The 24609-nt window shown below is 42.6% G+C and overlaps 1 protein-coding gene and 1 long non-coding RNA gene across 2 annotated transcripts in view; one reads left to right on the top strand and one right to left on the bottom strand.

The window, feature by feature from the left end:
- Window positions 1-17887: 17887 nt before the first annotated feature.
- On the bottom strand, window positions 17888-21432 carry LOC127543725 (uncharacterized). The gene is made up of 2 exons (XR_007949289.1): window positions 20963-21432; window positions 17888-20187 (listed from the first exon to the last, which is right to left on the bottom strand). It is a non-coding gene; the product is annotated as an uncharacterized LOC127543725 (long non-coding RNA).
- Window positions 21433-22146: 714 nt separating this feature from the next.
- TBX5 (T-box transcription factor 5) overlaps window positions 22147-24609 on the top strand; it is a 56536-nt gene continuing 54073 nt past the window's right edge. The window contains exon 1 of the mRNA XM_051972859.1: window positions 22147-22334. The gene's annotated coding sequence lies outside the window, so the exon portion shown is untranslated. The remainder of the gene's footprint in view (window positions 22335-24609) is intronic.

Genomic DNA, 24609 nt, shown 5'->3' with positions numbered 1-24609 from the left:
ATCTTATATGCTCTCTAGAGTCCCTTAAAATTTCATTTTATAACTATTTTAACATTGTTCTCACTTGCCAACGACCTCCCCCACCTAAGAAAAAATAGTAATAGAAATACACTTTCTTATACATTACATTAAGTGTTATTATATCACATAATACATTTCATTATGTTTTACACAATGCATATTTTATACTGTACTATATAAATATATGGCACTATATAATATATACATTATATATATACTTGCACAGTACAATTTAATACCTGCATTATATATCTTGTATAAGACTATAAATATATATGAATTCTTGCATTCTTGATAATTATTACACTAAATATGCATTCTTGATATTATTACACTATTATAAGTCATGTGGGGGCAGCAGGTGATATTGTGGTCAATACACTGGTTGTATCTGAAAATAAAGTATGCTTCATTCTGTACCTAAGGCTTCCATATATGGAATATTTGTGTCTGACTTGTGATAGAGCCTTCTGAGGTCCGATTTTCTGATCAACCACAGTTGAACATACTGTATCTTGGTCCCAACATAGTATTCCCAACATAGTGGTACCATAGTGGTATCAACATAGAAGGTACCAACCACCTGACTGTCTGCTCAGATGTGGAAGAAGTGTCCAATGGGCAATCCTCTGAAGTCAATAGAAATCACTGCATTAATCTAATTTCTGGTATTATAAGATGGTGTTTTCTTTTGTGTTATAGCAATCATTGTTTTTGTTGATTTTACTTACTTCATTTTGCATCAGTGTGTACAAGTTTTCCTAGTTTCTCTGAATTCTTCTAGTTTGCAAATTACTAAAAGTCTTATAAACTCATGCCCATAGATATTTGTGGGGCTTATGAATATATTCAAGTGCCTATATACTGCCCAAAATTTCATATGACACATGTATTAAATAGAGGCAATCTGACAGAGTAGAAAAAGCATTTAATTAGGTCTGAATCCTGATTCTCCAACCTAGCTGATTAATCTACTCCTCCGGTAAAAGGATGGAAGGACGGATAGTTTTAGCATCAAGTCAAAAGACTTCAGGAACTAAGGCTTACCCAACCCAAGTACTTTACTGGCTCCCTCTGCTTATTCCTAAATCTTGTCATACACAGATTCATTTATCAGGAAAGGTAGACTCTGGCCTGAAACATTCAAGATATTGCTTCTCTTGATCCTGATCCGACTGGGATTTTACCCTATCTTAATAGGATTCTATGATTTCAAGACATGGACATCTAACTTCTCTAATCTATTAGTCTCTGAAATAAAGTACAAAAACTTCATCCCTTTAGCAGAAGAATCTTGTGAGGTGTGGGGGATTTATGAAATATTGTAAAGAGTATATTATGGAAAGAACCCTAGCTTTGGAGCAAGATGACCAGAATTCAAATCCTTCATCTGAAGAACACTGGGTGTTTGACTTTGAGCCAGTCATCATACTCAAACCTCAGTCTCCTCATCTGAAAAATCATGGGGTTGAACTAGATGTTGGTCTGAAGTCTGTTTTGTTTCTAGATCTACAATCCAATTACTTTGCTAATCTGCTTTTTTTTTCTCTTTTGTTTAAAATCTTCATTATAAGGAATAGCTTGCTGGGTAGGGGAGAGGCATAATATACAGAAATGAATGAGGTGTTAAAACAAAAAAACCCATCAGTTTTATAAGTGTTTTAAATAAAATGCTGAGGTGACATTTTCCCCTGCTGGAATTGTCAAACTTTTCCTTAAACCAATGAGGAAACTGGGAAATGGTCAAGAATCTTCTTTGTCTACCAGCAAGTTCTGAGTCAGGACTTGGACAAAATACAATATCCAAGGTATTTCCAGTCACTGAGGACTTGTAGACAAAAAGCCAGGGTCAAGTTTAATCAACAAACTGTATGTGGTAACTCTAGTAACCACTGGGAATACTAAGACAGGCAAAGTCCTTGCCCTCAAAGAGCTCATAATCTAAGAAGGAGACAATGCAAACAGCTTTGTATTAATCAACAGACAAAAGAATAAAGGAAAGGTCTTTTGTAGAAGCAAGGTTCTTATCTGATACTTCAAGGAAGCTTAGAATTAGGGATGACATGATGGAAAGAAGATTGAACTGAATTGAACTGAACTGAATTGGACTGAATGGAAACTGTTGGTACCCCTATCACCACATCCAGACAAGAGATTCTGTAGCTATATATATCAAAGAAGTTAGACTGAAATTAGCCTGAAAAAACACATTTTTATTTTAATATAATTTATTTCCTTTGTAAACCTATAGGTTAGCTAAGGATTCAGGGTCACTAAAAGGAGAGGATTCTGGTCACAGCTTTCTTAGAAAGGGAAGATCTAAACAAGAACAATGACAAATAATTATTCACTAGTCATGCTAGAGCTGCTTATGTCTTTATTCCTTATCTGTTCTAAACAAAAGTGACTTTGTTGCTATTCAATCATTTTCAATACTTCATTAATCCGTTTGGACTTTTCTTGGCAGAAATATTGGAATGATTTATCATTTCTTTCTCTAGTTCATTTTACAGGTGAGGAAATTGAGGAAGTAAACTGGGTTAAGTGATTTGCCCAGGATCACACAGGTAGTAAGTATCTGAGTCCAGATCAAAAGTGGAATTCAGTGCTTTTGACTCCAAGTCCAGCACTCTATCCACCAAGCTATCTAACTGCCTCAAACAAAAGTGATAGCTATCTTTAACCCTCTAAATAAAAAACATTGTGACCCACTAGATAGAGTGCTGGCTTTCAGTGAGAAAGACCTATTTTTGATACATTTTGACATTGTGACTCCATGATCCTGTTCAAATCACTTAATCTTTATGAATCCCACTTTCCTGATATAAAATGGGGTTTATAATATCTGTAATACTTATTTCAGTGAACAGTGTGGCATAAAGATACCTATGGAGGCAGATTCAGATAGAGAGCCTGTCTTCGATTAAAAAAAAAAAAAGATTTTGGCCAAACCCTGCATCTATGATCCTGGATAAGTCATCTAACCTTTCAGTTAATCAGACAATTCCTTAAAGGCCACAAATGGTAGAGCAGGTTCTGATCTGCATTGGTAAAGAGAATTTCTTCACTGGGAATTCTTCATACCCTTAAAATTGCCAGTCTGGTTCCTTTCTCTCCCCAGCAAAACAAACAAATAAAAACTCAAAGAAAAATTCTCTTATTTCACTGGACTATAAGAATCAAATAAGAGAATGCCTGGGAAAATCCCTTTGTCAACCTTAAAATTACTATGTAAATGTTAGTTGCTAATATTATGTTCTAAAATATTTTTAGTCTCTGGCATTTTGTTATATGAAAAAAAGTAAGACAGTCACTAGCCTTAATAACTCAAAGACCCTCCTCTCCAAATCCCAATTTGTGAGCTACAAGGCTAGAAACTTTGAGAAGTCTCTAAATTAAATATAAGTCATGGGTTTTTAACCTAGGATAGAGTTTCTAGGAGGTCTGGAAATTAGACTGAAAAAACCACATTTTTATTTTAATATAATTTATTTCCTTTGTAAGCCTATACAGTTTATTTTACAATTTTTTAAATTGATTTTTGCATTTAAAATTTATGAAAAACAAGAATCTGAGAAACAGTCCAACTATTTAATTAAATTGCCAAAGGAGTCTAGGACACACATACACACACACACACAATTAAGAATATTGGTTCTAGAGGCAAGTTTCTTTTTTTCTTCTTTTTCATTTTTCGTCTTTCCAAATAGTCTTGAAAGAACATTCAAATCAATGTGCACCCTCCTTAGTGGGCTATCGAGGGTGCTCTTCTGATTTTGGATTTGAATCTTATATATTGGGGAAATAAGATTGCCATTCTCTTACAGAAGAAGGTAGAAAGGAGAGGATATAGCATGGATATAGAAGAAATTGCCTTGACAAAGATTAGCTCTGATTCAAATGAATCCACTTCTGGAGAAGAATTCCTTTTGGAGGAGCCCCATTTGGAATGTATGCTACAAATCTCATTTCTCAGTTCTTCAACTCTCCATTGCTGAGAAAGTATCCTTTCTTTCCCTCAAGTTGATCTGGGAGTTGTTAGAAATGTATAGGATCCCAGCTGCCAAGATCAGATTAGAAGTCAGGTCTGAGGCTTGGCAAAATCTTGGTTAGATCTCTTGCTTCTTCTACCAGAGTCTGGGGCCATTCCTTGCATGCATAAATTCTATATTTTAATTAGTATTATTAGAGCCTAGGGCCTGAGATCATAAATGGATTTAAGAGGCTTACAGAGTATAAGGTTTACTGTGGTTGACATCATTAAATATCACAGGAGAGCAACATTTCTCATTACCTTCCCCCCTCCAGCCCCCAGTACAACATTTCTCCAATACTCCTGTTTCATTCTTCCAATAGGATCCTTTCTAGCCTAGGATTCTTTTCTTCATACTCATGGGAAAGGAAAGGAAAAGAATAGGGATGGGGATGGGAATGACACTTAGTAGTTCTTTGTGGGGTTTTCTTTCAAGAAAGACCACCCCTTCTAAGGAAAGAGAAGGGGACATGGATATTATGACCAGTTATGGACTCTTCAGGGATGAAAGTAAACCTCTAGATAAGTGAATTTTATCAGTCTATAAAAAATACCACCTTCCCTTATTTGCAAACTTCTTCCCTGCCAAACTACCCTCTTTCAAGTCCTTGGGAAGAGAAGGGAAGAGTTGATAGGAGAGAGAGCTAAAAAGGGAAGGAAATTGAAGTCTCAGGGAAGGAAGGGGAAAGGAAGGGGAACTATAAGATCCTGAGCTCTTCAAAGCTAGAAGACCTCTGCAAAGGGGATAGGAGGCAATCTTGATTAACTATTACTTTGTGTGTGTGTGTGTGTGTGTGTGTGTGTGTGTGTGATATTAGTGACTCTTTATGAAGGTCTACTTTATAATTTACTGTGTGTACTAGGGGAGACAGAAATATGCATATACACCACTGCTACCACCAGTAAATATGAGAATATGAACCTGTTAGTGAATAGCAGAGTATTAGGAGATAAGAGATGTTGCTTCTTGTCCCTTCTCTGTTGCCAAATCTATGCATAATTTTGGGCAAGTCACTTATCTTACACTTCTCAGTTCCCCATCTGTAAAATATACTAGAGGGTCTCTAAAGTCCCACCCAGTTCTGATATTTCATGTTCTGTAGTCCCCCTCCCCAGTCCTGATATTCTATATCCTAATGTCTTTCCCAGTTCTGACATCTAGTTTCTAAAGTCCCTCTTAACTTCCCCATTCTTCCCATTCCCATTTTCCATTCCGCATAAGATGGTTGGATCAAATCTACTACTTTGGAAGATATTGGAGAACTTTATAAAACTATTCTTCTAAGAATCCTCAGGCTTATCCCTGTTGTGAAAAGACATCAGCCAAAGGCCCCAATTACTACAGTGCAATGGACCATCATTTCTATCTGCCATAAGTCCAAGGGGACAGAAGCCTGACAAATATCGTCTTTAAAGCCCAGCCACACAGGCAGGGCCCTTCTGCTACCTATCACCGTCCAACTGGCTGAGACTATTGAAAAATCCTTCTCATCATGCTTACAGTGGGTTTCCAAGTCCATTATATGAATTTCAGGGTATCAAAGTGATCTCCATTCATGACTCAATTGTATTTACTCCCACCTCAGCAGGGAATTTGGTTAAAAGGAGGTGTTCCTTCTGGGCCATTATTTTTTTCTTTAAAATTGTGCTGGTGTATTTTTGTTTTACGATACCATACTTTGAATATTCTGAATACCTTACTCTGAATATATTTGTCCCCTTTCTCATCAAAAGAATATCCACTGTAACAAAGAAGAAAGAAAGAAAGGGGTAAGGAGGGAGCCATTTAACAAAAGTAATCAGTACATGAGCTGAATCTTTAATAAAATGTAATATTCCATACCCACAACTTGCCACCTCTGCAAGGATGGAAAGGCATTGCATTCCTTTGGCCTTTCTAAGGATCAAAATTAAGTAATTATAATTTTGCAGTGTTTAAATTTGGGTTTTTGTCTTTTCCACTTCTACTTTTTAATCAAATTGTATATTGATTAGATCATTCTGCTTGCTTTCATTTAAAAACACTTCATCTGAGTTAACCAATAAGTATTTATTCAGCAACTATTAAGTGTCAGGCAGTTTGCTAGGTGATGGGGATGAGTACCAAAATAAAAGCCAAACAGTCCTTGTATTCAAGAACCTTACTATTATGGAGGAGGCACATGCGTAAATAATGAATTACAATGTAGGTACAAAGTAATCATGGTAGGGGAGTAGTATTGGTATCCAGAAGTACCACCAACCTTTGAATTCTTCTTACTCATCATTGCATAAGGCTTACTAATTAATTAGATTCTTGTTTACAATTCATAACAATTTATGTAATGTTCATATTCCCCAACTGATAGACTTTTAAAATTTGTTTTTTTCTCCCATAAAAATTGCTTTCTCTTCTCTCTCTCTCTCTCTCTCTCTCTCTCTCTCTCTCTCTCTCTCTATATATATATATATATATATATGTGTGTGTGTGTGTGTGTATACATATATATACACACACACACACTCACACACACATATGTGTATGTGTATGCATGTATATATGTTTACCAAGTAAAAGGGACATGGATAGATGGATGAGAGGTAGATAAATATAGGATATTTATTTTTCTGACCTCTTTGGGGTACATGTCCAGCAATGGGATCTCTGGTTCAAAAGGCTTGAACATGTTTAGTCACTTTTTGATAAGGCCTATGAGGAGAGTGGAGGGAGAAAGGAGAGAAGAGGAAAAGGGATGGGAAGGGAGAGGGAGGGAGAGAGGGAGAGAAAAAGGGAAGGAGGGGAAGAGGGGGAGGGGAGGATAGAGGAGAGCAGAGGAGAGGATTAGAAGTGAGGGGGGAGAGAGAGAGAGAGAGAGAGAGAAGAGAGAGAGAGAGAGAGAGAGAGAGAGAGAGAGAGAGAGAGATCCTGCTACTCTTGGGTCTGGCTCGGGAATCTGAGAGCCTGATACCTATCAGGGCTCCGGGACCGTGAGCGGGATTACAAACCCACCCCTTCTTTCTGCGGCGGTAGCGGTGGCGGCTTCTGCATTGTTTCTTCCACTGCCAGAACCCTCTGCCCAGCTCAGGGCCCTTGGTGGATGCAAACTATTTTCAGGTAGGAGACCCCCAGCGTCTGTTCGCTTGGTTCTCTGTTCTTTGCCGCCTGAAGTTTGCCGGGAAAATCCGTGTCCCGGTCCGTTTGGGGACGAACCGTCTTGGGCTATGGCCGCTGGATCTGTCCCCCGAGAAAGCCGGCAGGGAGCGCTCCCTTCTCTCGGACAGCGCCGGCCTTCTCATGCGAAGTATGGGGGGATGAGGATGGGAGGGGGGTGTACCAGACAAGACTCCTAAATGGTTCGGGAGCAGAGGCAGAAGTCGGCGCGTGCTGTGAAAGTGAAGGGAGAGTTACCGCCCTCTAGCCCCGAGCAGCAGCCTTCCCTTCTCGGCCTGGAAACCCTGGGCTTTTTCTGAGTTTCCCGAAACACTTCCCCTGTGAGGGAGGCCTGAGGGAGTCAGCTAGCAGCCCCTCTTACGCTCACTGCGCTTTATACGCGCAGAAGGGAAACAGGCAGACGGGAAAGGAGAGGAGTTCGAAATCTACTTTCTGGTTCGGATCTAGGGTCTGCAAAGCACAATTTAACATTTTTTTTTTCCCGAAGAGAAAATAAGGACAAATTTTGTGGGGATTTCTCTTCTTAAGTGTGTAAGTGTGATTTGTGTACAGGATGTTTCCTGACGGGAGAGATACACGTGGTGTTTTATGTGTGCATGTGTGGGCTGCGTACTGTGGGATAGTAGAGCATTCGCTGTGTGTTTCTCTGGTCGTGCGTGACTGTGTTTCTGGACATTCCCGCGCCTCTTATGTCAATTTCTGGATGGATGGATGTGTTCCCGAGGCTGGGAAGTGAATATGTGCTTTGAGCGTATGGTGTGTCTAAACTGTGTGTTCTCCGGCTAGAGGGGATGGAGTAGTGGAGTCTTTCCGAGAAACTTGAGTGAATGTGGAGATTGTGTGTCCGTTTTTCGTGTTTGTGAGTGTGTGTTTAGTGTGTCTACATTTCTGTATCGGGGTCTCTTCATGGGATGTGTTTGGGGTTTTTTGCATATGTACATATAACGCCTGTGTTTCTGTCCGGTTGTATGGAGTGGATGTATTTCATTTATGTGTTGGGAGGGATGTCTATTTCTTTCATTCGACTATAGTTTGTGCCTATATTTTCACGTGGGAAGATAATCTGTTTCTCTTTGCGTATGAATAGTGTGTATGGAGTATGTTCATATTTCTTAGTGCATGTTCCTGAAGTGCATTTGTTTTCCCTGTGGGCTGGATGCACATAGTGTGTGAATGTGTATTTGTGTTTGTGATGTAGCTTTCCCATGTGTGTGTCCAAGATCACGAGTTGCAGATAAATTTAATACATATGAATAAATGTGAATCTTTCTGTGTATATATATTAATTCTCTCTGTGTGTGCATCTGTCTCTGTGTTTCTGTCTCTGTTTCTCTTTGTCTCTCTCTGTCTCTGTCTCTGTCTCTATGTGTATCTCTCTCTCTCTTTTATTCTCTCTCCCTCTCCCCCCTTTCACAGAGGGATCAGAGAATTGGATTTTCCCCCTTGAGACCAACTGTAGGTCTGGGTGCCCTCAGGGAATATGGCACTGGCCAAGGAGTTTCCAGATCTGGGTACCTAAGGTGGTGCTGCCCAGGGCTGAGTCTCCAAATATGGGCTTTCGGCCTCCCTTCGGGTTCCCAGGCCGCTAGGCTTCCTTTCCCCACCGGGAGCCCCAGCTCCCGGGTAGGCCGGGCCCCAGAACTGTTTGTAAAAATAATAATAATAAAAGTAGCTAATAAAGAAATGCGAGAGCCCAGTTGGGTTATGAGCCGGCCACGTTTTTATGATCCCAGAGAGACTTTTGGGTGGTGGAAGGGAAGAATCCCCACCCTCCCCCCTCTATACAGGGCACTCACCTCCAAGTTTGCATTCCCTGGCAGCCTGAACCTGAGTCAAGGATTTTGGAGGCACAGCCTAGAAAGGGGAGGCTCCCTCCTTCCACCTCCCTTCCCAATTATAAGTCTGGGTGCTGAAAGAATTGGGTTCAAATCTCTTCTCAGACATTTATTTGCTGTGTGACCTTGCAAACTGAATCAACTATCTGCGCTTTCTTTTGGATTGAATTGAATGTTGATTTTCCCCAAAACTCCTTTATCTTTCCATCTCTCATCCCAACTCAAATAATTTCCCATGGACAGTATCTTGGTGGGCACTAGAGAAAATCACAAGACAATTGTGCTTCCTGGCATCAAAGCATCCCAGCATCCCAGCACCTGAATAAAAGGTATCTCTGCATCAGAGAATCTGTATCAGGAAATGGTGCATTTATTTGACAAATCCTTGTTGTTTTTCAGTTCCTGTTATTTATTTTTTCCTTTCCTTTTTAAGGAGTGACCTTCTGAAAACTACTATAATGGACATATGTTGTGTCATCTGACCATAGATAGGAACCTAATCCTAAAAACATTAGTAGGAGGTATTTCATATTTGTTAATGTGCTAAGCTGAAAGCCAAGAAGCCAAGAAAATAAAATTATATCTCTTTAGTCAATGATACCCTCTGACTTCCAGATTCCATGTAGAACAACAACAACAAAGTTTACATTTACATATCACACCGTGTTTCAAATAAAAAAAAAGTACACTATTGTATACATATCGCTATCTTCTCCACTTTGTGGGCCTGCAATTCTGTGGTCAGAGCATCAGCCTAAGTTGGGAAGGCCCCCTCCCAAGTCAGTCCTAAGGAAAATGAAATTTTTGATCACTGCACTTCTGCTTTCTAACATAGTTTTAGGTCTGACACAACTAGGCCACTTGATCACTGCACTTCTGGAAAGACTGCCTGAGTTGAATTTTGAGTTGTATAAACCTTGCAAATAATGGACTTTCCTTACAGCCACCTCCTGATATGGGGAAAGCAAAAATCACAATTTCAAAACTGAAGATGAAAATCATCTAGTCCAATTCCTTCATAATAAAAGGGAGAAAAATGTGTCCCAGGGAGAGGAAATTACTTGCTCAAGATCAAGGTAGCAAATGGTAGAGCTAGGTTGTGAGTACTGCTTTTCTGACTCCAAATCCAGGACTCTTCCCAGGATATTATGTCTTTTCTTCATCTCCCCTTCCTCCCAATTACACAGGAGGAAACAAAACCAGAGAGGTTTGACTAGTTGCTGTGTGTCACCCAGTGTGTCTCCCCTCATTCAAACATTCTTCCTCTCCTGTAACAATTACAGTCAATCTTTCTTTTTCCAGATTTTCACCTCAAATTCAACTCGATTTATATCTTGGAGGTCAAGAAAATTCCTTCCAAACTTAAAAAAAAAAAAAAATAGAAAGCCCTGAAAATTAGGAACTAAAAAGAGAGGAAGTGTAATACCGGTTAGTGTGGGTCCCTTTTTCTTGTTATCTGAAAGAGATGGTTGGGTCCAGACCTTCTTTGGAGCTTGTGTAACTGGCCTTGGAACCCTGGCAGCTCATGGAGAATTTCCTTAGGTGCGAAGAAAGAGTTCTAGAAAGGCTTCTCTCCGAAATGTTGACGCTGCTCCGGTTCTGAAGGAATACCCTTCCTCCATTCCCACACGGAAGCTGGGAAGCTGGAAACTCATAGCATATTCCCCGAGGAGAGAAGTTTGGGAGGCAACCAGAAGGGCAACGGGACACAGACTGGCAAAGGGGAAGTGTCGGAAGAGGACGAAGTAAAGAAAGCTCGGGCCAAGAGGAGACAGACCGGCGAAAAGACACAGGCTGAGGCAGACAGAAATAGATAGAGACAGAAGGAGATAGACATAAGAGACAGAAAGAAAGATAGATTAAGAGACAGAGAGAGAGGAGAGAGAGAAAAAAGGCGAGAGGAGGGATCGAAGCGAAAAGAAGAGAAAGTAGAATAAGGAGACAGAAGGAGAGGGGAAATAACGGGGAGTACAAAGGAAAAGAGAATGAAGAAAGAAAAGACAAAGAAGAGTAGAGAAGTAAGGAAGAGAAGAGACAGGGAGCGAAAAGGAGAGGAGATCATAAGAAAGGGAAAAAGAAGGGAATGAGAAAAAGAAAGGAGAGGGAAGGGAGAAGGAAATAAGAATACAAATCGGGAATGGAGAAAGGGGAGAGAAAAGACTGGAAAGAGGCAAACGGAAAGTGGAAAAGAGAGAGGAAAGTTGAAAGAGAGAGGACGTGGAGGAGAAACTGCAGGGAACTCCGAGAAAGGAGTTCAGAGAAGAGAAAACAGGGGAAGGTCAAGGAGAAGAGAGACCACGGGTTGCCTTTAGCTTCCGCGGCTACCTCGGTGTCTGGGCCAGAGTTAAGGGCGATTTTCTCACCCCTCGGGACTGTGGAAAAGCGAAATGAATGGTTTCCAATTCTTTCGTACACACAGCGGGTTCTTCTGAGACAGGGGGACTGGAGAGTTCCGAGACCAATTTCTAGGAAGGCAAGCAGGCAGACAAGATCCATGCTCCTCTTGGCCTAAAAAATGGGCCTGAAAGGAGGAAGGAGCTGGGTAAAAGGCAGACTTCCCCACCCCCACCCTTATCTCCTTACTTCCCAGGACTCTGATTTCCTCAAAGGAGAAAATCTGAAGGGCAAAATGAGCTTAGAGACTCAAGTATCAGGAGGATGAGGGTGGAGTGAAGCAAAAGTTGGAGCTCCAGGAGAGAATGGCAAAGCCCTGCAAATCCAGAGAACACGTTTCTATAGACTCCCCTCCCCAAATCTCTGCATGGTTTACCTTGCTTTCTAGTGAGAAAGCCTGGAGTTTGAACCTGGATTTGGACTCTAGTGTACAGGTTATGGGATCACAGTCAATCCGATGACCATCTCTGTGTTTGTTACCCACCCTATCCCTTTCTAAGAAAGATATAGAAAGAGAACCTAAAAATTAGCTTGTCCATTTATTTCATTGTGCATAGGGGGAAACTGAAGTCATGTCATATAGACACTAAATTGCATAGTCTGGGATTGGAATTCAGTTCCTTAGACTTAATTTTGACTTTTTCCACCAAATCAAACCTCCCAAGAAGAATGACCTTGAGATTGGGAATCCTTGCTAGAGAGGTTGAGGTGCCCCCTTTTCTTTGATTTCTGTTTCTCTCTTTTTTCAGAATCAGTCTCAGATGTTTCCAGTAGGTCTCTTTATTTTTCTTTATTCCTCTGTCCCTTTGTTTCTGCCCACATATCCTCAGCAGTTTGATATTTGAGAGAAATAGGGAGTGGGAATCAAAATGGGAAATACTGGAAATGGAATAAGAAAAGATATCACCATTCTAACTACTTCCTTGTTCTTAAAAAAGAAAAAGGAAAAGTAGGGACTTCGATACACTCACACACACCTTTGTCTTTTGCCTTCCCCTATGATTATTTCTTATTTTCTTTGGAGAGACAGAGAAAGAGAGAAGAGAGAAGATAGAGAGACAGAGACACAGAGAAAGAAAGAAAGAAAGAAGAGAGACAGAAAGAAGAAAATCAGAAAGAGAGGGAGGAAGAGGGAGCTGTCCCATTTGGATTTTATCTTTTATTTTGAATAGCAATTATTGTAAATAATTATGAACAAATTTATTTGAATTGGGACAGGTGAGGAATTAAATAGCTAAGCATTTGGATCAATGATGTAAAGTAGATTATTTAGCTCCCTTCCCCACTCCCAAAATGAGTTCCCCCTCCCACTTCATTCCTATGCCAATTAACAGGATTTAAGGCCTGACTCCTGTGTATAACTCTTAAAGTTGCAGGTATTGATTCAGTCATTACCTTTCCTTGGATTTAAGGGCAAATTAGAAGTGAAGATAAGATGTGTGGAATCAGCCCAGTCCAGTCACCAGCCCTTCATTTGGCATGGCAAATGAAGTAAGGCTGGGGGACAACAGAAAAATGCATCGACAGTAGACATCCTCTGATACAAGGCACACACATTGTCTCCTTCCATCTGTCCGTCTGTGCCTCCCAACCTCCCCTCTTCCCCCCCAAGGAGTCTCAAAGAGAAGAGAGGAAGTGCTTTGCCCAAGGTCACTTATCTGGTTGTTAATGAGAACCTCACACCAAACTTTGTGCTTTAGCCGTTGGCAAGTCACTGATCCTTGCTCCTCTGGCTACCTTAGCCTCTCAGGCCAGGGTGTAATCTAAATGTTTAAAGTGGAGAGAAATTGGTTCTTCTAGCACCCTAGGTCTCCTTCAGAGTCTAGAGTTGTGGGTTAAATTTTTGAGAGTGTTAAAGCCAAGTTAGAAATAGGAAAATCAGCCCCATCCTATCTTGTCCTTGATTTCACAACTTCAAGGACTTCATATTCCATTGCCTCAGTACATTATGTCAATTGTATTTCATCACATAGCCTGTTAAGTAAGGCAAGAATGGGATGTTTGATAAACAAGGAAACTGAGACCCAAAGGGAGAATTTGATCTATCTAAAATAACAATTAAAAAAAAATAGATGCCATCAAATTCAGAGTTATTTATACTACACCATTTGTTATTGCTGTTGTTGTCTCTCTGAAAAGGAAAGAAATGACATAGCCAGAAATACTGGCCAACGTCTTTTCCTAAAGACCGCTGCCAGCAACAATAAGATGTTTTTGTTTTTTTTTTTTTTTCCTTCTGAGATCTACAAGCCATGTAGACACATAATAACAATGATGTCTTCTACATAGTGTCCCCCCCTCCCTCCTAAGGCAATGCTGTTTATAATAGTGTACTCTTCTATGGGTATGGTGTCTCCCAAAGTAATACTCTTTTCTATAGTAATATTGTATTTCCTAAATAATTTTGCTTTCCACAATAACTTCTATTGCAATCTTGCTCTCTATTGCAATATTGTCTCTCAAAATAAGGCTCTTCAGTTCAATGATTTATTTATTCATTTAGCAAGTACTTATTAAATATCTATTATGTACAAGCACTTAGGTGCTATGCAGCAAACATAAAACAATCTCTGTCCTTCATATCTTAATAATAATAATAATATTGTTTTAGTAATAATAGCTGATATCTATATAGTTCTTTTAACTCACTGCATAGTTTTACATTAATCACTCAAAAATTATTTATTAAGCATTATTCTCCAGGTGGTCTGCTGACTATTGGGTATACAAAGACAAAAATGAAACAATCCCTGTCCTCAGAGAGTTTATATTTTATAGGAGTATATCAAATCTTTAAGCAAGCACATACAAAGTCAAGCACAAAGTAATTTAGAGGAATATAGCAGCTGGGAATTCAGAAAAGAACCTTGGGAAACAAAAACTATAGCCTTATTAATCCTATTTAATAGAGAAGGAACATGAGACTCAGAAAGCTCCTGGTCTAAGATCACACAGCCAATAAGTACCAGAAGCAGTATTCTTTTGATTATAATGGCACTGTTTTATCCTCTGGGTTAGGTTGCCTGCCTAGGACTACCTTTCAAAATAATTCTATCTTAAATGATTACACTGTTTTCCATGCTAAAGCTATAATCCTATGTGCCTTCATGATAAAACTTCCATAGTAATACTCTTATGGTTTCATTCTTCTTCATAGTATTCCCATAAAAATAATACTTTCCACATTCATACTGCTTCCTCTCTCTCCATCCCTCACTTATTTCTGCCTGGGAGACAGGCGTCCTTCACAGATTGTGGCTCATATTTACTTTATTTAGGAGAAGGATCTTGGGACTGGGGTTTCAAGACTATGATAGTGCCAGAGAAGGGCAGACCTACTAAAGAGAGCCAAAAGCTTGAGCGTGTTGAGGGGTGGGGAGGGAGGGGATTTACTCCAGACTTTTTGGGTCACTGCAACTGAAGTGGAGGGTGGGAAGTGAAAATTGAGACTAGTAGATGTTAGGAAATATCCAGAATACTGTACTTTTGCAATGGGATTGCTGTGACCTGGGTACCAATCTCCTTGTTCCTGATTCTGTGAAAGTTAGATACTGCCAGTGCTGATAGATATTTCAACTCCATATGGATTTCTGGGCAAATCATTTTTCCACCTTGAGTCTAAAGGTAAAAGAGGGCTGATGATATTTTCCCTCTGTAAGTCGAAGGCTTTTTGTGAAGGTAGGAAAGACTTTTCAAATTGTAAAGCAAAGATGTGAGCTGTTGTCATAATCATTTTAAATATTATCATCATCTGTACATGAGAGCGATAATTTCTGCTGATGTTAAGATCAAATGAAATCCAAGAAAGACCTTTGTAAAAAGTACAAAGCGCTACAAGATGAAAAGGATTATTTATTATTGATATCAATACTATCCTCATACCCACCCACACACACTCATTATCACTATTTGGATTGATACCATTGCAACCTTTGTTACTAATGTTGCATCTTTCCTATTAAGGCTGCAAGGAATTCTAAATTACTCCTTGCTGAATCTTTGGGAGTTACCCTTTGTCCAAAAAGGGACAGTTCAGTTTTTTAAAAATCTTGCTTTCTAAGGAAGCAATAGCACAGCCAACCAACTTGGTAAAAATATTCTCAGGCATTTGTCTAGGGAACTTCAACTGTGAGGACATGGAATAACAACTTTGTCTACTACAGTTACACCATTTTCCATAATAATAATGCCTTCTATAGCAATACATTCAATAGTTGTGGGACGTTGGATTGATTTGGGTTAGTTTGAATTTAATTTTTGAACCCCAATTTCACCATGTGTGGTAATGAGAAAAATAATTCTGACCCCAGTGGAATACTGACAAAATAAAATGGTGTATGTGGAAGCGTTGACTGGGCAAATGAAATGTATTATTTTTATTACTCCAGACCTAATTTGTTTAAGGAGTATCCTTTCCTGTTTCAAGTCTGGAACAACGGTAGCATCCTCATCAGGAACGTTATTATTTGTATTATTATCTTCTCACCTTTTTTCTTTGGCGTTCATAGAGCCAAGATTCTGGAAAAAGTTAATATTCGAGAATTTTTCTACTAATAATGTATTCCGAATAAATAAGCTACGTTATTTCACTGGGTCAGAAAACTTTTGTTAAGGAGACTTCCTTCGCCCACAGAAGCAACTCTTGGGTCTTAGAGACTTGCTTCGGGAGATCAAAAGGCCATACACCCCATGGTCTTACAACTAAGAAATCAGAAACAGGACTTGAAACCGGATTGTCCCGATTTTAAGATCTACACCCTATCTTACTTCTCTTCATTTATTTAAAAAAAATAACCGACTTGGAGGCTATCCAACTTTTATAGATTCTCTGGTTTCTGTGCCTTCGTGGGTGTGTATAATAAAGAGTTTGACTACTTTTAAAATTATTACAACCGTAAAGCCTTTCTATTCTTACAAGAGAAATAAAGCTACGACTGCAAAGTGTGATTTTAAGAGCTCTGGATTTGAGGTCTAGGGTCCTGAATTCGAATCTTTATGTTCTGACCCTTTTGTTCAAATCTTTTTTACTTCCCTGGACCTCGATTTCCTCAAATGTAAAATGAGGTGATTCGTCTGCGGGGCCTCTAAGGTTTCAACTTAAAAGCCCTTTAATGTTCGATCCTAGAAACAGTAGTAATCCCAAAGTTTTAGGAGGTTTCGGAGTAGGTCACAAGAGATCTGGAGAGAAGAAAGGGTCCATCCACCTCTCACCCTCACCTCTCAGGGCTGTTTGAGTGTCTTCCGTATTCGGAAGTGAGAAGCAGAAAGGGGTTAGTTAACCTCCTGTCGTTTGAGACTGTTTAGCTCTACCTGATTGCTCCGGGCCGTCCGAAATAACTGCTGGCCAGTCTGGGGACCGACTGGGAACCCGAGACACCTCAAAGCAGTTGGTTGGAGGAGAGCAAGTCGGAGAAAAATTAGAGGTCCCGACCGCTCAATTGTTTCGCTGACTGATGCTTTCAGGATGCGGGCTGCCGGGCTCCCCCTTGCTCTCCTCCGTCCTCCTTCAAGGGCCTTAGCAGAGTTTTGCTGACGGGTCGGGGCTAGGGTGAGACTGCCTCCCGGTCTCCTCCTGCATTCGTAACCCTCCCTTTTTCTCCTAGTCGAGGCCGGACGCTCCCTTATCTCTTTCCCCTCCTGTTCTCCCCACGGAAGGACTGATGCCCGGAGATAGTGCTGGCCAACGCACCGACAGGCTGACGCTCAGTCTCGGCGGTTTCAGATTAGGGCTCGGGGGGACCTCAAAGGTCAGTCCAACCCATTCCTTTTAACTCTGAAGAAACTGAGACCCGAGGAGTTGAAGTGAAATGACTAGCCTAATGTCACAGATCGTAGAATTAAATTGGAAGGCTTTTCAGAGAGCATCCAGTACCGGGGACGGATTCGAAGGCTCGGGGAACTTGAATAGGGACAAGGGGGGAGTTACTTTTTAATTTTTTTCCGAAATTCGAAGGGAAATTTAGCATTTTCTTCGATTACGTAAAAGCATGATACTGAGGAGGGTTTGTGGGTTGCCTGAGAGACTCAAGATATTAAAAAAAAAAAAGGGGGGGGGTTAAGAATCCAGGTCTAGTTCCATCCCCTCGTTTCATAGAAGTGGAAACCTAAGTAAATCAACGAGAGGACTTTTTTTTTTTTCCACTAGAGGTAGGAAGTAAACTTCTAAGCCAGGGATCCGAAGTCGCGTGTACCCGATTGCAAATTTAATGTTCTAACTTTTCATTGGTAAGCTGTGGAAGCTCGTGGGTGCCTGGGGCCGTGTGTCCTGCCTGTTAGGGGCCGACGCTCGGGAGCCGCCAAGACTCCTTCTTTGGCCCCAAAGTCCAGGTCAAGCTGAGAGACTTTGGTAGGAGGCGAATCATTCCCATATATCTACTCTCCTCTTTTCACTTTGTGCTGCGAGAATTTGGGGAGGGAAAGGTGAGCGGAGGGGAAATCTAACAAAACATCAGGTTTAGCTTGTGATGTAAATTTTAATTTACATCCTTGTTTAGGTCCCTGGATCCTGTCTGGGGTCTGGGTCCTTGGGGTGAACACAGGGTAAGGCGAGATGGGGACGGGGGCTTGAAGGATGGGCTGGATACAATTCCCGCTGACCACTCATCCCACTATAGGTGTGTGCTTGATTGTGGGATGTGGGACGCAGCACTAGAGGAAAGGCAAAAGAGACTCAGAGGGGATGAAAGGATTTGTCAGGGGTCACACAACTACTAAGTAGACTGGAAACCTCCGAATTCGAAATCTAGGGATCTTCCCACTAAAACACGTTTTCTAGTCTTTTTCAATTGGGCGAGGAGAAAGTAGGACACATCGAGGGGATGGGTCCCAGTGGTCCATCGAACTAAGAGGAAAGCGGCTGCTGAATCCGAGGGTCTTCTAATACTGGCAGCTCAATATTACTGGGAGTGGGTGGGAGCAGAAGGAGGAACCTTTGGTCCAGGTTGCGGACTCTCTGGGCTTCTGCTCCCTTTCGATCTCAAGACTCCGAGCCCGGGTCTCCATTCCGATCCAATTCTCCGCCTTCGCTAGCCACTTTTAGAGCCGAAACCGAGCCCCCGGCGACTTAGATCGCAGGCCTTGGCTGCCTTCTGTGCGGCCTTTGGGCTTCTCGGTGTGATTATTAGCGACATATCTCGATGGATCTCGGCGGGCTCAGCCCGGCATCTTTGGGTGGACTATTCAGAGGCCTCACGCTTAGAAGCTCCACTAACCCACCCATTACACTACAAGCTTCCTTGTCAGTGGGTGCTCAGGCCTTCCTCTTCCAGGGACGTGTTAGTCTGGTCCTTGACATTCGCATATTACCCTTTTCACTCCTATCTGCCTTTCCCCCTATATAGCGGTTCAACTCGGTTGATAAAGTGGTTGATTTCCTCTTTGCCGCCTTAGAGCATTACTTCTTAATTTCCTTCTAACAATTCAAGGAAAAGCTCTATCAGAGATTTAGAGAGAGTCCTTTGTAACCAGGAACTATCCTCTCCTTTTCATCTTTATCGTTTAAATCAAGGCCTACCTTCTGGCCCGGAAAAAAAGAAAATAAAAGTTAAGTGAATTCTCAAGTACCAAAAGGCTAGACTAAGAGGAGGGTGTCACTAGGGAAGGGACGGGGAGGAGGACACGGAAGGAGAATCTGGCGCAGGGTTTCACACTAGAACCCCAAGGATGCCGGGATAGAAAAGTGAATCGGTGGTCCGGCACAGAAAAGTGAGTTGGTGGACAGGGAAAGAAAAGTGAGTAGGTAGAAGTTTAATTGTTTTATTTGATCAACAACAAGCTAAAAAAAATAGGAGTGGAGCGAGACCCGGGAAAGAGACTTCTCGAGCATAAAAAAAATCTTAGTCGTTGGAAGACGGAGAAAGAGAAAGATAGAAAAAATGAAAGAGGAAAAAATGACGAAAGAACACACAAAAAAGACAGAAAATAAAAAAAAAGGTGGTCTAAAGAGAAGAAAGAGAAAGAAAGCAAAAGCACGAAGGAAGAAAAGGGAAGGAAAAAGGGAAAGATTAAGATAGGGAAAGAAAGCAAGGAGAGAGGGAGAAAAGGAATATAAAAAAAAATAGGAGAAAAAGGAGAAATGAAGGGAAAGAAAGGAAGTAGAGGCAAAAGAGAGCCAGAGAGGAAGAAAGGTAAAGAGGTAGGAAGAAAGGTTAAAAAAGAGAGAAAAATGAAAGGAAAAGAAAGAAGAAAAAGAACGCAAGACGGAGAGAGACAAAGAAGAACGGGAATCCGAGTCGAAGAAATCAGAGAATTCTTGAAAGACTTTCTTGGAAAAGGCGAATAAAGAGTAAGTCTTGGGGCCGGCCTTTTCCGGAAGCGGCCAGGACAATTTCTCTGAATGTTTCTGCTTAGCTTCCCCACCCACCCCACCCCCAGTAGTCGATCTCAGTCAGGCAGAACTTTGCTTTTCCAAAGCTGGAGCGAGGCTCGAGACCTAATTTTCTGGGACTGGGAAAGAAGCGTACCCCGGTGCGTCCTTGACTTGGGGCCGAGCGGGGGAGAAATTGGAGGCCGGAATTTCCTTAGCCTTGTAGCTGAAAGGTCATAATTTGCCCATTTCTAATACTCTTTGAAAAGTGCCGAGGTGGAAGGTGGGGCAGGGGGGTAGGGGCAGCGTCTGACACCCTGCTGACCTCGGCGGCCTTTGGGCTCTTTCAGGATGAGGCTCCGGGATACTGAGGACTTTCTTAGGGAGATCCGATGGAAAGGCCGACCGGTGCCCTGGGCGGAGAGGATTTCCTTTCCCCAGGCTGGGGCTGCAGAGTTTAGAGAAAGAGCAAGAAAATGCCTCCCCACGGAATGGATTAGCCCTGCTTTGCTCTCTGATGAAGCTGTTGGCTTCCCATCCTATTTCTTGACTATCCCGACTTCTCACAGTTTTCCTACCAATCAGAACCTGTGCTCCCTTGGAAAAAAAATCTAAGGGCCATTCCTACCCAGTGAACTGAGCTGTCAAATAAACCAGGTAGGACCCCCATCTTCTCCGGATAATGGGCCGCAGTAAAGCCCCCTGATCCAATGCTGTTAGTGGGAAGAAAGAATGTTGATTTGGGGGACAGCTTGGAAAAAGTAAAAGTCCAGGGCAGTTGAGGAAAGAGGAATGAATACACTAAAGGCTGCAGTATTGCAGCTTCCTATGTTCCTGGAATTGGGAGAAAATCCAGATCGAGTCTGCCTCCGGAACTCTCTCACTTGGGCCCATTGAAACTTGGGGCTGGAGCAGATTAATCTGCTTTAAGAACTTCTCAGCAGTTAGAGTGAGCTCTTGCCCAGAATTCAGGCCCCACTGGATTCCACTACTGGGGAATAGGCTCAGGGTAAGCTATCCAAACTGACTTCGACCCAAATGGACCGAACCGTCTGGGTTGAAGATTCTCCAGGCTCTGCTGCCTTTCCCTTTGCCTCTTCTGCAGCTGCTTCTTTGAGGGGTAGAGGATAGGAGATAGATAAAGCGTCCCTACATTTGAGGAAATCTACTTGTCAGAAGTCAGTTTCTACAGACTCCCACGCTCTCTGTCCCAAAGAACTCACCCTTTTTGGAGGTCCCCCATCTGCTCTCTCCCCGGGGTTTCTCCTCCCTCCGACAGGCTTCAGGGGGGACTCCCCCTCCCGGATCAGTTTCCTATCTTTCCTCCTCTGCTTGCGTGGAAAGGCCTTTACAGCCACCGAGCTAGGAACCAGTGAAAAAAGAGAGAGCATTATGGGCATGGTTAATACTCCTAATAACAGCCGGGATCATAAACCCCACAGCTCAGTCGTCAGTACTATAGGCGCACCCCGCTGGAAATTGTCATCGGTGCCAGACACCCCCTTCCTACTTCCCACCCTCCTCCATACTCTGGGCTCCTGCATTTTCAGCCCCTTTTTGAGGTAGAGAGATAAGTAAAGGAAAACTCTGAGGTTCAGTTTGTCTTGGCAAGAAGTAATCTGGTGACTTTGTTCTTCGTCTCCCTTTCCATCTCTGTCTCCTCTGCCTCTTCTCCCCCCCCCTTGCCTTTGTCTCTTTCTTTCTCCATACATCTCTCCATTTCTGTCTCTCCTTTTTGTCCCTTCTCTGTCTCTGTCTCTCTTTGTCTCTGTGTCTCTCTGTCTCCACTCTCCCTCAGTTCTCAGGCAGACTGAGATCCTTGCCAGCTCTCAAGTTATCATTTACTATATATAGCTGAAGAGAGGTGTCTCAACATTCATTTGACAAGTTTTCCTGCTTGTAATAATAACTACCAAAAATAAAATCTCCCTTACCCTACCATTGGGCTACCAGAAACTCCTTCCCACACCACGGACTTAATACTCTCTTCAGTTAGGAGCTGAGCTGTGCTGCAGATTCCCCCCCTCCCCCCCCCCCCAGGCACCTCCCTCTCTCCCTCTCTCCTTCCCTTCCAGGACACATACCCAGTTTCTGCATGGCGGGAGTGTTTGCCACCCCATCTTGGCAGAGAGCTATATGCATATATATTCCTTGAAATCTATTTTTGAAAACATTTTTCGCTCTTTCTGGCTTGGTTTGGAAGAGGGGAGCCCCCATCCCTGACTGATAGGAGAAGACAAATAAGAAATTGACCTTCCATTGCAGCGCCAGTCAACCATGACAGCGGGACCAGTTGCGTGACTGGTGACGTCTCTGAGTCCTATAGGTGCAGGGGCTGGTGAGATAGTAGGTATAGCCTTGTTCTCTCTTTATTTTATTGGGGTATGGCTGGTAATAAACAGTAATATTTAATTTGTCCGAGACCCCAAATCGACTTCTAGCTGGGAGGCTGTTTGCCTTGAGAGACCCCTGTTCCAAAGTGCACTTTTGATTCCTTTCCAATCTGTTCCCTGACTGAAGGAAATACTCGGAACTGGCTGACATCCCTCACTTCTCCTGAAGGCCCTGGAAGGAGGAGAGTTGGGAATTTCTGAGGTGAGTGTTGTCTTTCCCCTGGAAGTCTCTAATGAGAAGGAGCTTCTCTTTTCAAATAGCCCTCAGCCAAAGCACGGGATTACAGAATCTTTGCTCCCTTCGCCTTTCTGTATTATCATTCAGTGGGACTTCTTTCTCTTCCAAATTATAATCAGTTTCCCGGTGTTTGTGTTCTGAGATGATAGGCTGCGCGAAAGAATTTTTTTTTCCAAATTGTTTTTCGATTTTGAGGACCTGAATTGCGTTTGTGAATTTCATGTCTACACTTGCCTTGTTCTCTGCCCTTAGTTCTCGGCCTCTAGAATACAAAGATTTAGTCCAAGTGGAAGAACGACGAGGACGCTTCATTTTTTTTCTTCCTCCAAAGAGTACTCTTAGAATATTTCGAGTCCCCCAAACTCTTCCGCGTAAAGTGCTTAGAAGGATTGGGGCTATTTCTCGATTTTTTTTCCCGTCCCGCGTAAACACGCGGCTTACACACACACACACACACACACACACACACACACACACACACACACCCCACAGGGCTTTATTTTACCATTGCTTGGTTTTTGTTTTTATTTATTTATTTTTGCTTTTCTATATGGCACCGAAGTGTGCGATCATCGATTTCGTCTCTGGAAAATTAAGGGATCCTTAAAAGCAAACAACTTGACTTTGTACCTTTTCTTGAAGTCTCCTTAATAATTATCGGAGCAAACCCAAATCATTCCCGAGCCACAGCAAAACCCCTGATAAACTTTCCTTCCCGCCTCGGCGATCTGGTGACCGAGGATCTCCAAGTTCTAAGGCCTCCGCGGCCTTGGAATGGGAAGGGGGACGGCTTGCCGCCTGGGCTGCGGGTCACCGGCAGATTGCGCCCCAACATCTCCAGTGGACCTAGCGCGATCGCCCAGCGCCGGCTTTCCGGGCTTCTAAGTCGGCCCAGGAACTTTGGCTGATGGGACCAGGTCCGGGCGCTGTCCCGGGCCCAGTCAAAAGACCCCAGTTAAGAGAAAAAAGAAAAATCCAGGGCTAGAGGGCGAGGCCTCTGACATTTATTCCGAGTCTTATCAAAAATACGTCCTCCAATCTGTTTCTCTTCAGACGGGAGAATGCGACAGACCGTCTGTTTACCCTTCTCTTGACCTATTCAACTTTACCCTCAAAATAATACATTTTAAAAGAGAAGGGGGGGGGGGCAGGGAGAGGAGCGAAATCGAGATGAAAACAAACTCCAGCCTACGATGACGGTTTGATTATTTTAATATAACCGGGCGCTGAGTTTTGTATACACTGTATCTCTGAGTGAAGTCCTCTGGGCGTCCGTGCGGCCGGGATTGCGGGGAAGGGAGGGCTGGATGAATCAATTTTTTGCCCCTTTGATCTCTAAGGATCCAGGGTTTCTACATAGCTCTCTGAAATATGGAGGTGGGGGGGTGGGATGGAGGCGATGGAGCCGGGATGTCATTTCGGCCCAGCTTTGGGCATCCCTTTTATCCTGGCTGCCCCTGGGGTCAGGGCTAGCTTGCCGAGGTCACAATTGAAAATATTCTGGAGACTGAGAAAGCAAGTGGTGTGTGTGTGTGTGTGTGTGTGTGTGTGTGTGTGTGTGTGTATGCCCGCGTGTGTAGTGTCCGTAGAAGACTCTATTCTGCGTGTGATCTTAATGTTCTCGATGGTTTCCAGGCAAAGGAAAATGGGGTTTGTAAAGCTTTCGGGATTTAACCCCTGCGTCTCCGAGCTAGGCGAGAGGAATGTTGTAGAAGGTGCAAGGGAGAAGTTGGGGGCTGGGCTTTTTGCTGCTGGTTTGCGTTCAGATGGAAAGACAGATGGGAAGGGAGAGAGAAAGGGGAGAGGGAGACAAGAAACAGAGAGAGACAGAAGAGGGATCACCCTTGCTTGGACTGGCGATCACATCATTACAGAGGAATTGAGACGACCCCACGTCACTCCCCAGCCTCCATCGGCTTCGGTTTTCTTCAGCTCACACCGCTCTCTGGAGGCAGAGAAAGAGGGAGAGGAGGGAGATCCATCCACACACACATTGTATTCCAGGATCTGAAATCTACTCTGGGCGCCCACTTCTTTGAAACTGGAGTTACTCCCTGTGGGATTTCTCATTTTAGCCGTGTCCTGTCCCCCCCCACCTCCACCCCTCATCTTCAACTTCTTGCTGAGAATGAGGACAGCTGAAATCTAGCTCATTGGAGACCCGGTGGGAGGGAAGTGGACGGGGGCTGCTGCTCTTCTCCTATTCTCGGCTCCTTGGAAGCCTGGAAGTATTTCGAAG

This window comes from Antechinus flavipes, chromosome 1 (assembly GCF_016432865.1).
Source record: "Antechinus flavipes isolate AdamAnt ecotype Samford, QLD, Australia chromosome 1, AdamAnt_v2, whole genome shotgun sequence".
NCBI classification, from domain to species: Eukaryota; Metazoa; Chordata; class Mammalia; order Dasyuromorphia; family Dasyuridae; genus Antechinus; species Antechinus flavipes.
This window is presented reverse-complemented; position numbering and strand designations above follow the sequence as displayed.